The sequence below is a fragment of the Chiloscyllium plagiosum genome, chromosome 18 (genome assembly GCF_004010195.1).
Source record: "Chiloscyllium plagiosum isolate BGI_BamShark_2017 chromosome 18, ASM401019v2, whole genome shotgun sequence".
NCBI lineage: Eukaryota > Metazoa > Chordata > Chondrichthyes > Orectolobiformes > Hemiscylliidae > Chiloscyllium > Chiloscyllium plagiosum.
The window spans coordinates 70,114,153-70,127,813 of NC_057727.1; the positions used below are offsets into that span (position 1 = coordinate 70,114,153).

Sequence of the window (13,661 nt, forward strand, 5' to 3'; positions counted from 1 at the left end):
CCTCTGCCGCCCCCATTCCCCGTCCCCCCCCATTCACCTGTCACAGCCTTGTGAATCTACAAAATAGGTTGCAACAGTAGCTTACTCCTACCTTCCCTGGGCCTGTCAAATAGACACACAGTGCTGGCTGATGCCCACAACCTCTAAATGAATAAGAACTGACTGCCTTCTTTCTTGCTTTGATAAATTTATTATTCAGAATTCTATCTGTGTTCTTAAGTCTTGTTCATCTATAATCCTTGTGTTCTCAGAGCTATACTAGTTCCTGACTGTTTTAAAATCTCATCTTTCCTTTCAAATCAGGCCTTGTCCTTTCCTGTCCATCGCTAACATATTTCGCCCACCACCATCTAAGATTTCTGTGCTATGCTCATGCCGTTCTTGCTTTCTCAATTTAATTGTTGCATAATTAGTGCAGTTGCTTAGCGCTATAATCTGAAGTACACACTCAAATCTTTACCTTTTTCTTCAAGCTTTTGTAACTTCCCTAATATTACCGTGCTTGACATGTTATCAAACTTTGCTTTAAATACTCCAGCAAAGCATTTTGAGATGCTGAAAACCTGTATGAATTAATTTATTATAAGGGCAGAGCTTTGGGAATGGGAGCTTTTTTTAAAATTCCCCGTTCATTTTCCATTGTCCACACCCATGGGTCGTTATCTCATAACCTGAGAAGTGGATCATAAAGCCCGTTGAGTCTGCTGTGCCATTCGGCGAGATTGTGGCAGAGGCTCTACATTAACTTCCATTTTCCTGCTCCATCCTCCTTAGTTTCTTTATTACCCAGAAATCTAACCAATTCAGTCTTGAATAAGGTCAAAGACACAGTTTGCGGAGTAGAGAATTCCAGTAGTTTGCTAATCTTCTGAGTGAAACATTTTCTCCCCTCATCTCCATTGTCAATTATTGAAACTTTATCCTCAAATTATGACCCTGATTCAAACCGAGAGCCAGGGAAAAAAGCCTCAAATCTGTCAAGTCTCAGAACTTGAACATTGCTTGTTCTTAGAACTGGTCAAATAGGCAGTGTGTTTATTTAATGGTATGATGGGCTGCAGAACTGAGGGCCCCAACCTCTTCCACTCCATCTCGATGCAGATTAAGGGGAACTTAATTTTATACTTAAGTTTTTGCTAGGAAACATCCCCTTAACTCGAGGTAATTTTGATGAACGTAGTAGGCGATTGAATTTCCTTATTGAATTTGATCTTTGTTTGCGCTGCACCATCTTCCTGCAGTATTTTTGCTGTCAGGTTGCAGAAGGGCCACATGTTAAGCTATGCAATGATGGGAAAGAGATGTTAACACTGCTCCAAGTTCAGCCTATTTACAAACGATAAGTATTTTTCAATAATTTAGTGAAGTACACATTTGTCTAGGGTTCATAAATGCTTGTTACCAAATAGTGTAAAGTAGTTTGCAATTTGAGCACGCCCAGGGCAAGAAGTTTTTGTTCGTTCCCCGCTCCACACACACACATTCTCTCACATGTTTCCACACACCAACCCCTTTGATGTGAAGAGTAAAAGCAATCCATGGTATGGTTAATCTTTATAGCATGTTCTGACTAACATTACAGTTTGGCAGTTCTTGATCAAGGTAATTATATTGCTGAATAAAACTGCACAATGCTAAACCGATAGTGATTATAGTTGGGTGTGGTCTTCCATTCTACCTGAATCAGTAATCTGTAGTGTAAGTTGAGCGCAGAATTACTGTAATGCAGAACATCTTACCTGAATTTGTGCTCTAGGTTACAAGTGTTATTTTTGGCATTTTCAAGCTAAGTGTGTTTTTTGCTTTGCTGAGAGATTTTAGCACAGTTCAGCTCTTAAATTAGTGAGTGGTTTTTCAGTGATCTCACATGTTGGCTCGATTGAGCTCCTTTCCTGGGTATTATAACTTTTCTTTTACCACAATATTAAGTTGGTATTGTGCAAACAATCTGTCCATTGCAATTGAGACTTGACTGTTTCTTACTTGAACTGTAAGAAGGGCACCAGAATCAAAATCTGCGTTGTTGATGCTTTGTTTATTTAGTGTGACCTAACCACCTATTAGTTCAGTCCATGTTTTGGAGTATGAATCAAAATTTGTTGGCACCAGGTATCAATATCTGGTAGTAAATAACCAGAAGACGGTCTGTATCTGCCACCATTCTGCATACAGCGTTGACCATATTGGGTTTATCTAAGTAAAAAATTTAGAATTTAGAGATGCTGTGGTTTGTTTTGTATGTGCCAGTGAATGGCAATAATTAATAGACACTTTACATTTCTGTAATGTAATATTAATATTGCATTCTTGATGAAGGGCTTTTGCCCGGCATGTCAATTTTTCTGCTCCTCGGATGCTGCCTGACCTGTTTTTTTCCAGCACCACTCTAATCTAGACTCTGGTCTCCAGCATCTGTAGTCCTCACTTTCACCTAGTCTCCATCTTCCACCCTTCAGAAACGTGATCTCGTTTAGAACACTTGCAATCTAAAAGTTCTGTTTGCCCAGGGTCTGTTGGCTTCTACTCTGGGGAAATCTCAATTTTAGAATCATCTTTCCACTCATCCCCCATAGCCTCGCATCCCTCCTTGTGTCTGTTCTCTTAGGACTGACAACCCTGAGATCTGTCTGCTGCTCTGACACATCTCTCGTGCATCTTCAGTTCAAATCAGCCATTGGTGTGGAGCCTTGGCTAGACTGCATTTGGAGTATTGTGTACATTTTTGGTCTCCTCAAATCAGGACGGATGTACTTGCCATGGAGGGAATGCAGCAAAAGTTCACCTGATGGGGATTGTCTTATGAGGGGAAATAGACGATAACAAATTTTTATTCTCTACAACTAAGCAAGACTAAGGTGATCTCATTGAAATTTACAAATTACAAGCTGTGATAGCGTGGGTGTAGATGGATGTGTCCCTTGACTGGTGTTGGTAAGAATGTTGAAGACAGAAATCATACATTTCTGGAAACTAGTGACACCAAGGGTTATGAAGTTGGCAGATAAGGTAGATCAAGCCTGATCTAATTGACTGGCAGAGCAGGTTTGAAGGGCTGAACAGCCAACTCCCCTTCTTATGTTTCCTTGACTAATGGTGTAACATTGACCATTCTAGCACATAATGTCTTCTCACTGTTTCAAAAATGTGCCAGAATATGTTTTTTGCAAATACAGCAAGTTCACTTACAGAGTCAATGGTGGAACCTGGCCATTTGAAATCTGATTTTGGAGGACAATGATAAATACAAATGAAGCTGCAGTTTATGTGCAGTGGGAAGTAAACCTCTGGGGTAAATTCTGCTAACCTATAAAGCAGTGCTTCTGAAACTTGCTGCTACTGTGTCCTTATTTCCAGGCTTAAATGTTGTAATGTTTCAGTGCGATTTCAGGGTTCTGTAAGATTTCGGACAGAAGGTTGGTGGAAGGGTAGGGTTGTTCGCAATACCCATTGCTGTCTGAGCTTGTGATTCCAAACTTCACAATCCCGCTTACGGAGCTGACTCCTACTTTGGGAAGCTCTAAAAAATCAGATTTATTGTGGTCTTTGATTTTCATCAATTCGAGCAAGGAATTGGAAAATGCAACTGAGATTCCTGTTGTGATTGCTGTCCAGAGACCCTTGTTAAGTATTGCCCAATTTTCAAACCTTTTATGTTTCTTGGTTCATTAAAGAATCAGAATTTCAATAAGGTAATTAACGGCATGTGTCTGCAGATTTTATCCCAGTGTGACTTGCCAATTTGAGCAGGTGGGGAGTTGTACCTTTCAGAAATTATCACCTACTTCATTTTTTAATTTGCAGTTATGTTATGCTTGTAATATAATAAAAGGTCTCAAGGTGCACACTGTACAAAAAGGCTTGTAATTCTGAATTTTAATTGACGCATGTTCTGGGAAAATCAGGAGTCTGCTTTGAGATACCATTGAAACATTGAATCCTGGTGTCACTTTTGGAGAATAGATGAATCGGTGAATATTATTTCTGCTTTCTCATTGGTGATTGGAAGGTCAGCTCTTGCAGCTTGTTTCCTTGTGGCTGGCAGTTATAGAACATATTCACTTGAGGATTTACTGTCACTGTGCTGCATCTGGAATCATGAGTTGAGAAATGTCTTGCTTAACACAGTTGATGAGTATTATGAAACGTTACTTCAGCATTATTGTCTGATTTAAATTATCAAGTGGGTGAAGGAAAGAAGGTAATTGAATTTTGAAGATTTTAGGTATCTGACGCAAGCCAGGACTCGATTGCGATGATCACCATTTCCGTGTTCCCTCGTGACCTTTTTATTTGACTCATTGGTCTAGACGCTGGTCATGTTCTGAGATATTGTCAAGGCAACTGGGAGAAGGTGATTTATGTTTACGTGCTCACATTAAAGATGGGAGTGCAGTTTTTCCTTGCTGTATTATGCAGCATTGTTTCTTTTCCTCCAATGTGGATTTATTGCAAATCACATGAGTAAAATTTAAAGGTATTGGATTTTAGAACTGTGGAATCAAACAGATTACTGTTAGCGAACATCGGAACAAGTATCTCAATTCTGAGCAGAATTAACAAATCGCAAAATAAATTCTGCGCTGATGCAGAATAGTCCATTCTTGAAAAGCTGCTAAATGTATGCAATATTTCTGAGGAATCCTGGGAACCTATGTATATCTCAACTGTGTGTGTACAGAAAGCTGTTATAATCAGTGCGTGTGGAGTCAGTCGTACAGAATGGAAACAGGCCCTTTGGCCCAATGTGTCCATGCTGACCTGTTTTCTGAAACTAAACTAGGCCTGCATTTTATCCCAGTATACTTTTCCAATCCATGTCTGTTGAAATGTCTTTTAAATATTGTAATTGTACCCGCCTCTACCACTTCCTTTGGCGGCTCATTCCATATACACACCACCCACTTGAGAAAAAGTTGTGCTGTAGGTTGTGCCTTTTAAATCTTAAACCCATGTCCTCTAGTTTTGGACTCCTACCCTGGGGACAAGATCTTTGCTATTCACTTAATCAATGCCCCTCGTAATTTTTTAAGGTTATCTCTCCACCTCCTATGGTTCAAGGAAAAAAAGTCCCAGCCTTTCCTTATAACTGAAACCTTCCAGTCTCTGTAGCATTCTTGTAAATCTCTTTTTCACCCTTTTCCAGTTTAATAACACCCTTCCCATAGAAGAGCAACCAGAACTGTATGCAATACTTCAAATGTGGTCTTAATAATGTCTTGTACAGCTGTAACATGACATCACAACTGCTGCACTCAGTGCTCTGATGAAGGCGATCGTGTCTAATGCCACCTTCACCAGCCTGTATACCTGTGGCATTTGTTAAATTCTTGAGTATTCAATATTCAGACAAGCAATTTGAACTTGCCCAAGAGGTACCTTCCCCATTCCTTGTAATGTATCTGTTCATTAGCCCTTCATATCACATTAACATCTTCATCTTCAAAGACGTATATACTCTTGCTTCCGAATAACGCTCTATATTCTCTTCCAGACTTGATGCCCCTTTCGGGCTCTTCATTCTAACTCTGGTCTGAGCTCCAGCCTTTGTTTCCCTCTTTTACTTTATAGCAAAACTTTGAATTCCAAAGCACAAGTTTTTGATCATCCATGTACATACTGTCCTGACCTTGTTGAATTTCTTAATACTTTTTTGACCTCAGTGAACCAGTTTATAACTTACAAATGTGCTACATGAGCACTGGTTGTTTGCAAGTTCCTGGTGTTTCAACAGAGAGCTGTGAAGCCAAGAGGCTTAATAATGTTGGTCATCAGGTCAAGAAGTTGAGCCACAAGAGTCATGTTGTAAATAGTGAAGCTGGGATCTGAGGTTCTGCAACATTGCCAATATGATTTACTAGAAACCGTAGTTTCTGTCATATACTTTGAAACTGGAACTTGCTAATGACTAAATAGATGTTGAAGCAACTATAAAAGGAACAGAATCTTTTGGACAAAGCCTTTAAAATAATGCTTGAAGCTTTCAAGGTACAAATAAGCTTATGGAAAGCTTGATTTTATGCCGTGCTTGAAATTTGGGGCATGATCTAAGAGATGGATTTTACTGACTTATGTATATAGAATTATGTCAACTTGTGGGTAATTTGTAAGAAAGCTATTTGTCTGACATGCATTCCTAGCTTTGAGTCAAAAGCAGAAATTTCTGGAGATACTTAGCAGGTCAAGGTGTTATGAGCTCTGAGTGTTATGTTTAATCCCATACCTCCGTTTTTGTCGGTATTGCAAGTAGAATCATAGAGATGTACAGACCCTTAGGTCCAACTCATTCATGGTGACCAGATATCCTAACCTAAACTAGTCTCATTTGCCAGCACTTGGCCCATATCCCTCTAAACATTTCCTATTCATATACCTGTCCAGATGCCTTTTAAATGTTATAATTGTACCAGCTTCCACCACTTCCTTCTTCCATATATGCACCTTTAGAAAGAGTTGCCCCTTGGGTACCTTTTAAATTTTCCCTCTATGCCCTCTAGTTCTGGACTCCCCAACCCCAGGGACAAGGCCTTGTCTATTTACTCTGTCCATGCCCCATATGATTTTATACATTCTATAAGAATGCTGTGGGCAGCACGGTGGCACAGTGGTTAGCACTGCTGCCTCGCAGCGCCAGAGACCCGGGTTCAATTCCCGCCTCAGGCGACTGACTGTGTGGAGTTTGCACGTTCTCCCCATGTCTGCGTGGGTTTCCTCCGGGTGCTCCGGTTTCCTCCCACAGTCCAAAGATGTGCAGGTCAGGTGAATTGGCCATGCTAAATTGCCCGTAGTGTTAGGTAAGGGGTAAATGTAGGGGTATGGGTGGGTTACGCTTCGGCGGGTCGGTGTGGACTTGTTGGGCCGAAGGGCCTGTTTCCACACTGTAAAGTAATCTTAAAAAAAAGATCACCCCTCAGCCTCCGATACTCCAGGGAAAACAGTCCCAGCCTATTCAGCCTCTCCTTATAGCTCAAATCCTCCAATCCTAGCAACATTGCTTGTAAATCTTTTCTGAATCCTTTTCATAACATCTTACCAATAGCAGGGAGATCAGAATTGCACAGTATTTCAAAAGTGGTCTAACTGATGTCTTGCACAGCTACAACATGGCTTCCCAATTCCTATACACTGTGTTCTGTCCAATAAAGGACATCATACCGACTGTAGTCTTCACTATCCCATTGACCTGCAGCTCCACTTTCAAGGAAGTATGAACCTGCACTCCAAGGTCATTTTGTTCAGCAACACTCCCCAGGGCCTTACCATTAAGTGTATAAGTCCTGCTCTGATTTGCGCTTCCAAAATGCTGAATCTCAAATCTATCTAAATTAAACTTCATCTACCAGTCAGCCCATTGCCCCATCTGATCAAGATCCCGTTGAACTTTGAGGTAACCTTCTTTGCTGTCCACTACACTGCCAATTTTGATGTCATCTGCAAACTTACTAACTATACTTCCTGTGTTCACATCCAAATCATTTGTCTAAATCTCTTCATCATTGAATACTGTCTTAACCAGTTTCAGAATTAAGTATTGAATCTGCTATTGTCGTTTTTTCAGAAGGTTCCAGATCTTGATAACTGAGTGAAAAAAAGTCTAGTCTCTCTGCAAGATCTTTTACTTGTGATTTTAAATCTGCAGTCTCTGATTGTTGACTGGCTTGGAGATGCTGAATACCCCAGATGGAGTAATTTTCCTTTATTTCCATTCTCAAAGCCACTCATCTTGGAAAATCCCAGGGTGACCGATGCTCCCTGTTCCAATGAGAACAGTCCTAACTTATCCAATTGCTTCCCATAACTGAAGCCCCTCATCCTGTTAAGTCTCCTTTCTACCCTAAGGCCTTTGCATTTTCCTAAAGTGTAATGTCTAGAATTGTCCACAGTACTGCAGCTGAGGCCTGACCTCAGGCGGTTTTAGGATGATCTCTGCTTATATGTTCCATTTCTCTGTTTATAAAACATGCTGCTTTAATATTTACCCTTTCACCTTGCGGTCTCCTTTACAGATTTGTGTATGTAAAGACTAACCTGTCTCTGTTCATTTGCATTTTCAAATTGTTTTCATTTGCCACTTATAATAAATCCTTGTTCATTAATCGTTTACATGTCCATCACTTTGGATTTTATTTTCTTGCACATCACCACGGTAGCAGGCTAGAAATTTAAAGCCACCTTCCCCTGGTCATTGCAACACTGAGCATTTAAAAAGTTTGCAGAATTCCCTGTTTTGCCTGTCTTTTTAAATTGACAGAAGGCATGGGCCAGGTACTGATTGTCCTTGCCTAAATGCTTTCACTGATTTGCAGGAGACATTGATTCACATTTGTAGTAAATGCTGAAGGAAAAATAAACTTTTTAAGGCTTAAAGTGATTTTTCAACAGAGAAAGGAGACAGGTCCTGTGCTTGCAGAGATCCGAAAGCTTTGCACGGTCCAGTTCACACCTACAACCTGGGAAGCATTTGTATTGTTTTGGCAGGTCGAAGACCTTTGTCATTGGTCTTTCGACAAGTTGCCAGTTGTCAATCAGCTATTTGTTGCCGACTGGATCTCTGCTTTGACATAGCCATTGGCTGCAGTTTGTCTGCAAACCTCCCACTACTGTGGAACTAGCAACTGCGTAAACAGCACTTGCACTGAGTGTCTGGTAGCTTTCTCTCCAAAAGTTCAGCAGTCTGTCAGCAATCCTTGGTTTTTAAGATTTTTCTTTGCCCATTCTCCCATAAGCAAAAGCACAGGGTAAAAAAAAGACATGGTCTTTACACTTCACTTTGACCTCTGTGCCCATTTGATCAACCAGTTTATCATCTTTAACTGTCATCTCATTTTATGTTTTGTATTGTCTGCAAATGTTATAATGCTGTTAATACTCTTGAGTCATTAAAAAAAAATGGAGAAGAATAGACTTGAATGCTTGGTCAGCACCACTGTAAACCACCTTGCAGTCTGTAGAAAAATCCTTGCTCCCCTCTGTGTTGCTGAGCCTCGCTAAAATCAACATAGAACAATGGGTGCTGGAGATCTAATACCAATGAAAACAGAAATTCCTGGAAAAACTGAGCAGGTCTGGCAGCATCTGTGAAGGGACTGTAGAATTTCTCCAATTTTTGTCTCAGATCTCTCAATTCTTAGTTTTATTTTGGTGTTCTAGGTATGGTCACCTTGAGAAGGTTCTGCTCCTGTCCACAGGATCTCCATTTTAAAGTAGTGTCTTGTTCATCATCAAAAAATGTGAGCTGCAACATTTCTAGAATCGTCTTCCTTCCCCTTCCCTCTGACTGTTTCCCTTCTCTTAATCCCATCTCTTTCGGTACTTGGTATTCCTTCCGACCTTCCAGTCTCTGCTAAATGTTCTGTTATCATCAAAGGATTTAGTTTTGTGATTTTGTGACCCCACCTTAATGAGTTTCAGGCACAACATGATTTTGAACTCTCTTTCCTTTGCCTTGGTGCCCTTTTCTTTGGTCCTCTCTCCCACAGATACCGCCTTCTCCTCCAATACTCTCTGTCCACCTGGACTCATCCCTCAGGCCTTTTGCTTGCTCTTGACTTGTTCATTGAGAACTGTTGACGTGACATCCAGTGCTGTTTTTTTCACAGATCATATTTGATCTGAGTTTCTCCAATTTATTTTTGTTTGATTCACATTCGTGCAGCTAATTTTAATTCCATGAGTTAGTAACTAGTCAAGCCCCTCATAACTTTCTCAACTGCCTTCTGAAAGCCAAATGTACAATATCTACATAAATAAATTAACATTCTCTGCTTAGCTATTTAGTAAAATCAATTGAGTTACTCTGGGATTTGAGTTAGTAAATCCATGTTGATGCTGCTTGATAAACTTTCACTGGAGTCATTGTTAATTTTTGTCCTGATATGGTTTCCATTACCATCAAATAATTTAGCATTTCTGGTCTCACGGCTTACTTTTTACCAATCCCACCTGATCTTGGCCCTAATTTACGTGCAATTAGTTGTTACAATTTTTACATTACAGCCAACATTCTGACCAACTTCATGGAGTTTAACCAATTGCTTTGTTGGAATAAAAGTGGAATCAAGTCAAACTTGTGATAATGAAGAGTGAAATATGGATTCTTTAAAGCCTCTGTACTGATCCAACATAAATGCCCCTGAAATTCAATGATTCGGCTTTTTATTCCAAGATTTAAGTTGTGGCTTGTACCAACTCTGTTCCAGACATAGTGATTAATCGTTTGGGCCAAGTATATTAATAATCAGGGCAGTATGCCTGTTGATTTGTTGACTTCAAAAAGTTACACTTAGTAAGAAAAGTGTTTAACCTTGACTTGATCCTGATATTTCAGAGGTTTTATGTACAGTATATGCTTTGTGTACTTTTAAGACTTGGCATGAAATCGGTAGAACTGTTTCCACTGAAAAGATTAGTTAACAGATTTTAGGTAATTATGAAAGAAGCAGGTGCAATTTGTGTGAGAAGGATTTTGCAGCAAGTTGTAGTTTGGGACCTGGACAGGATTCCATCATTCAAAATGGTAACAAGATTGCTTGCTGAACTGAGAATATGGATAGAATAGGGATGTGGGATTTGAGAAGTGGTTTCAGACACAAGGGACCAAATGGTCTCCTACTATGCACCATTCTGACCTCTTTATAAGTAAGTATTTTCTTCCCTCAAAAATCAGATGATGTAGAATAAAAGGCAGGTAATAACTTGGGTGAGGTGCTGTGTAAGTTTGTTCTGCCTCTTAGCACCATTTTTGCTTATTTAAAAAAGTTTATATCAGTTTTATGGAAGTATTAGTTTGTGAACTTCCTCTAATGTTTTCAGTGTACACATTAAAAAACCTCATCAGCATTTGAAGGCTTTAAAATACTTTGAATTTATCCAAGAATAGAGATACAATAAAGGGGCAGTACCGTGTTTCTAATGTAGATTTTATTATGCAGTTTGACCTTCAGTTCATTTGTATAAGTCAATGTAAGCCAGTAAGGTAATTCTTTTCGGCACTGGATGTTTGTGAACCATGTTTGAAGGAAACCTTGGGGCACAGTGGCTTGCTGGTTAGAATAGCTGCCTCACAGCACTAGGGACCCAGGTTCAATTCCTGCCTCAGACGACTGTCTGTGTGGAGTTTGCACGTTCTCCCCGCGTCTGTGTGGGTTGCCTCCGGATGCTCTGTTTTCTTCCCACGATGCAAAGATGTGTCAGTCAGGTGAATTGGCCATGCTACATTGCCCATAGTGTTAGGTTCATTAGTCAGGGGTAAATATATTGTTGGGGAATGGATCTGGGTGGGTTGCTCTTCGGAAGGTTGGTGTGGACTTGTGCCAAAGGGCCTGTTTCCATACTGTCGGGAATCTAATCTAATCAATTGTAAATTGCAGACCTTTGCTGCTCTTGCAGGGAATAAGTACTCAAGCATTTAGTTTTCTTTGAAATACTTGCTGTTTTGTGTGCATCACTGTCTGAACGTAAGTGAAACTCCTATTTTATGATGTGGAAAGGTGTTGGTGGCAGCATAATGTTAATGGGCTCGTAATCCATAACTCCAAAGCTGTGATGTCCACTGTCAAGCAGAACAAGGGTGGCAAATGCATGGGAGGAACGCCACTTAAACTCCTTCAAATCGTACACCATCCTGACTTGGAAACATATTGCTGTATGCTAGCCTGATTGATGATATCCCATGTATAAACAAAAGAGACTTGTAGTCCACATATAATATATTATTTTTTCCCTAGACTTGAAGAAATTGCATTCAGATTTGTGGCATCAGCAAAATTTACTTTTAAAATGAATTTAACAGACCAAAGGAAACAACTTCAGAGGTTGTCTTAATCGGAATTTGAGAATTGGTTCAATTAAAACATTGTCATTCATTCATGTGCCAATTACTGCCATGTGTAATATTTGAAAAAGTCTTGGAAAGTTCAAAAACTGGGAAGAAAGTGTGAATCCTGTTGTGATTGATTTTTTGTACTTATGTTGCATGTTTCAAAATTACTCAGCAAAAATCTTGAGTTCATTAGGACATTTTACAATTTTCCTGGGTGTAATTATTATAACTCTACCTTAAATATAATTTACCATGTGTTAAGTTTGAAAGATTAATCCTTAGAGTAATATGACTACAGACGTGTTGGAATTAATGTTACAAATGTCTGGATGATCTTGTCAAACTGGAGAATTTAGAATGCAACTCTGTTCAAGGAAGGAATTCAACAAATTAAGGAAATACAGGCGAATGACCTTAACATCAGTCATTAGGGAAATATTGGAATCTGTTATGATGAGATATTTAGCAGGGCATTTAGAAAACTTTGATGCAGTCAGTCACAGCCAGCATATGTCTTGAACGGGAAATTGTTTGACTAAGTTTTATTTAAGTTCTTTAAGGAAATTAGAAAGCCATGTGGAAAAAGGGAAACTTTAGATTTCCAAAAGTCCTTTGACATTTACCATCAAAGCTTGCTGTCCAAAACAAACTCATGGTGTAAGGAGTAAAAGATTATCATGGAGAATTGTTCAGCTAGCAAGGCATGACTAGGTCGTGCTCAAATTGAAAAGCTGAATGTAGAATGCCTCAGGATCAGTGCTGGGGTCTCAATTGTTTATAGTTTATACCAATGACTTGAAAGGACTGAGTGCATGGTAGCTAAATTTGATGATGAGAAAATAATAGGTGAAGAAGTTTGTTCTGAAGTGGAAGGATGGGAACTTCGAAGGGATATAGATTGAGTGGTCAAATAAATTAGATGGATTATAATGTGAAAAACACAAACTTGCCGACTTGTGCAGAGGAATGGAATAGTATATTTAGTTGACGAGTTTCAGAACAGATGAATCAGATTGTTTTTTTTATATAGATATTTTTATTAGAAATTTAGCATTTTTACAAGTTTACAAAAATAAACAAAACTCTCAAGTACAAACATTGATATACAATTAAATCTTAAATATACAATAGCCAAAATTTAACAAGAAAAAATACTGAGAAAGAAAAAAAACAAAACTCAACTAACTACTAATCTAACCTACAACTAACCAGAAAATAAACAAAACTCTCAAATTAAATCTTAAATATACAATAGCCAAAATTTAACAAGAAAAAATACTGAGAAAAAAAACAAAACTCGACTAACTACTAATCTAACCTACAACTAACCAGAGTGTATATTTAAGTCTCTTACATTATTCAAATGAGAGAGAGAAAAAAAAACAACGGATCACATTAGAAATTGAGTAGTGAGATACATGCTCGGAATGTGTTAACATCAAATGTAACAAAACCTGTATTCGTGCGGGATTCCCCTCCTCAGGGGCCCCAGACCAACCAGGTTCTTAATCTCAATTAAATAAAAGCCCTTGTTAGAATAGCCGAAATATCTGTATTTATGTAATTCAAGAAGGGCTGCCATATTTTATAAAATAATTCGGTCTTTCGGTGCACCATATTTGTAAGGAAGTCAAGGGGAATACATTCCATAATTAATCTGTGCCAATTTGAAAGTCCAGAGGGCCCTCAGCCACCCAGTTTACCAAAATATTTTTCCTTGCACAGAAAGAGAGAATAGAAAATAGTCTCTTCCCATACATGTCCAGGGAGGGAAAGTTCGAAAAGCCCAAAAGGAGAGATACAAGGTCCACTTTAATTTCCGTTCCTAGAATTTCTGTCAGGG

At 39.1% G+C, this 13,661-nt stretch overlaps 1 protein-coding gene across 1 annotated transcript in view; it reads left to right on the plus strand.

Moving 5' to 3' along the window:
• The window catches only part of arl8bb (ADP-ribosylation factor-like 8Bb), a 51,700-nt gene that overhangs the window by 1,206 nt on the left and 36,833 nt on the right, over positions 1-13,661 (plus strand). The window lies entirely within an intron of this gene.